Source organism: Carlito syrichta, unplaced genomic scaffold (assembly GCF_000164805.1).
Source record: "Carlito syrichta isolate Samal-C Ts95f unplaced genomic scaffold, Tarsius_syrichta-2.0.1 Scaffold305460, whole genome shotgun sequence".
Classification (NCBI taxonomy): domain Eukaryota; kingdom Metazoa; phylum Chordata; class Mammalia; order Primates; family Tarsiidae; genus Carlito; species Carlito syrichta.
The window spans coordinates 111,142-114,538 of NW_007249556.1; the positions used below are offsets into that span (position 1 = coordinate 111,142).

The following is a 3,397-nucleotide window of genomic DNA, read 5'->3' on the forward strand; positions in this document are numbered from 1 at the left end:
AGCGGCCACTGCACTCCAGTCTGGGCAACAGAGTGAGACTCCAACTCAAAAAAAAAAGGAGACGAAGTCTTCTCCTTGGTCCTTGCTAGCCAGAGCACCCACCACTTCATACTGTCTAGCTCATCACCCTCAAAAAAACACCCCAAAGAAAGAGGATCTGAAGTTCTGTGAACCTCGAACTTGAAACAAAAGACCAAATCCAAAGAGTATTCAAAATGAAAAGATAGGGCAGACAGTGAAGAGGCACAAATGAGTAAATTTATGTTCACCTTTCACAGCAGCTCTGTTCACAACAGCCACAAGGTGGAAATGACTCAAATATCCATTTTGTTTACGAATGGATAAACAAGACATGGTCTATCCCTACAATGGAACACGATCTCACCATAAAAAGGAATGAAGCACTGATACATGCTCCAACGTGGATGAACCCTGAGAACATGATGCTGAGTGAAGGAAGTCAAACACAAGCGTGTACAATTCCATTTGTATGAGATGTCCAGAATAGGCAAATCCATAGAAACAGAAAGTAGATTAGTGGTTGCCAGGGACAAGGGATAGGGGGAGGGGGGTAGGGAGCGCTGGCTGATGGGTATGAGGTTTCCCATTGAGTTTGATGAAGTGATGGATATACAATATTGTGACCATGCTAAATGGCACTAAATTGTTCACTTGTTAATTTCAAATTAGGTAAAATTTGCCTCCATGAAAAGCATATACAGTCGCACCAAATAAAGACGTTTTAGTGAACAACAGTGGTCCCTTAAGATTATACTACTGTTGTGTTGTTTTGTTTTGTTTTTTTTAGTTGGAGTCTCACTCGGTTGCCCAAACAAAGGGCTGGGCTCAGTGACTCAGCCTGTAATCCCAGCACTTTGGGAGGCTGAGGTGAGTGGATTGCTTGAACCCACAAGTTCAAGACCTGCCCAGGCAACTTGGTGAGACCTCATCTCTACAATAAATCAAAAATTAGCTGGGCGCCCTAGCATGCACCTGTAGTTCCAGCTACTTGGAAGGCTGAGGCAGATGGATCGTCAGAGCCCAGCAGGTCGAGGCTGCAGTGGCTGGGAGTGTGCCACTGCACTCCAGCCTGGGCAACAAACAGTGAGACTCCAACTCAAAAAAAAAAAATGTTCAAATCAGAGTCTCACTCTGTCATCCTGGCTGGAATGCAGTGGCATGCTCACAGCCACCACAGCCACTGCTGGGCTCAGGTGATCCTTCCGCCTCAGCCTTCCAAGTAGCTGAAACTACAGGCACCCACCAACACATTCAGCTAATTTTTTAATTTACTGTATAGAGATGAGGTCTTGCCAAGTTGCCCAGGCTGGTCTTGAACCCCTAGGCTTCAGCAATCTTCTCGCCTCAGCCTTTGTAAGTGCTGAGATTACAGGCATGAACCACCATACCTGGCCTAATACCAGGATCTTTTAGGTGTATTTAAGATACACAAATATCGCCAGGCTCGGTGGCTCAGTCTGTAATCCCGCGCCTTTGGGAGGCTGAGGTGAGTGGATTGCCTGAGCACGCGGGTTCGAGACCCGCCTGGACAGCAAGACCTCATCTCTACAATAAATCAAAAAATTAGCCGGGCATGGTAGGGCGCGCCTGTCATTCCGGCTACTCGGAAGGCTGAGGCGGAAGGATCGCCGGAGCCCAGCAGGTCGAGGCTGCGGTGGCCGGGAGCGGCCACTGCACTCCAGTCTGGGAGACAGAGTGAGACTCCAATTCAAAAAAAAAAAAAAAGATACACAAATATCTACCACTGTATTATAATTGTCTACAGTATTCAGTACAGTAACAGGCTGTACAGGTTTGCAGCCCAGGAGCAACAGGTATACCACTGCCTATTTCACGTATTTGCACAATGATAAAATCAACTAATAACACATTTATGAAAATGTATCCCTGTTAAGTGATGCATGACTGTGTTTATATATATGTATTTATCAGCCACATTTTTCCCTAGGTTAGCTAAACTGATCAAAAAGGAAGCAAAGATAATTATAGCTAAAACTTGGGGAGGAGGAGAAGGCTATTTCTCCTCCCCCGGGCCTTTGAAGGACATTTATTTACTCTCCAAGGGTGGGGGCCACCCCCCTAGGACTGTATCATCATTCAAGAGTGATTTTAGTTCTCACTCCTGAAAGGTAACTGGGTTAGGAAATATGGGCCTTAAACCCTGGGGCATGTTGAAACCAGCCAAATCAAAGAGGTAGTCGAATAGCCTCTTAAATGAGCTGCTAATAGTCACTGTGGGGGTCTGATGGGCTGTGACTACACTTTAATGCCAATACACATGTCCCTCTTTCACACTCCTCCCCCCTCCGCCTCTAAAAATCCCCTAGATCTATGAAAATCCATGAGTTTATCATGACACTCAAAATAGAAGAAGCCTGACAAAACTCAATTGTCACCGTTTGAAGCAGCCATTAAACCAACTCCTCACTTTGAAATTGGCATTTAAAGGGAAAGAAATGAAGCATGTGCATTGCTGTACAAAAGAATGCCAGTTGATACACATGGGAGGAATGACATTCTTCAAAGATCATTTTTCATCTTCTGATACTTTTTTAAATTTTATTTTTATTTATTTAGTGAGTCGGAGTCTCACTCTGTCACCCAGGCTTGGAGTACAGTGGTCCGCTCACGGCCACCGCAACCTCTACCGGTTTCCTAGATTCAGGTGATCCTTCTGCCTCTGCCTGCCAAGTAGCTGGAACCATAGGCATGTGCCACCACTCCCCAGCTAGTTTTTTGATTTATTGTAGAGACTAGGTCTTGTCAAGTTGCTCAGGGTGGTCTCGAATCCCTGGACTCAGGCAATCCTCTTGCCTCGGCCTCCCAAAGTGCTGGGATTACGGGCATGAACCACCATGCCTGGCACTTTTTTTTTTTTTTTAAAGAAAGCAGGATTTATTTTATTTTATTTTATTTTATTTTATTTTATTTTATTTTATTTTATTTTTGAGTTGGAGTCTCACTCTGTCACCCAGACTGGAGTGTAGTGGCTGCTCCTGGCCACCGCAGCCTCGACCTGCTGGCCGCTCCTGGCCACCGCAGCCTCGACCTGCTGGAACTACAGGCGCGCTACCACACCCGGCTAATTTTTTTTTTATTTATTGTAGAGATGAGGTCTCGCCAAGTTGCTCAGACGGGTCTTGAACCCATGGGCTCAGGCAATTCACTCACCTCAGCCTCCCAAGGCACGGGATAACAGGCTGAGCCACCGAGTTCGGCTAGGATTTATTAAGAGGACAGAAACGTTCCCACAGTGGGAGGGGACCCGAAGGGGTTGCCCGACACTTTTTTTAGTTTAAAAAAATATGTTAGAGATGGAATCTTGCTATGTTGCCCAGACTGCACTTGAACTCCTGGCCTCAAGCGATCCTCCCCT

General features: G+C 45.9%; 1 protein-coding gene across 3 annotated transcripts in view; it reads right to left on the bottom strand.

Moving 5' to 3' along the window:
• KDM2B (lysine demethylase 2B) overlaps positions 1-3,397 on the bottom strand; it is a 159,131-nt gene that overhangs the window by 45,085 nt on the left and 110,649 nt on the right. The window lies entirely within an intron of this gene.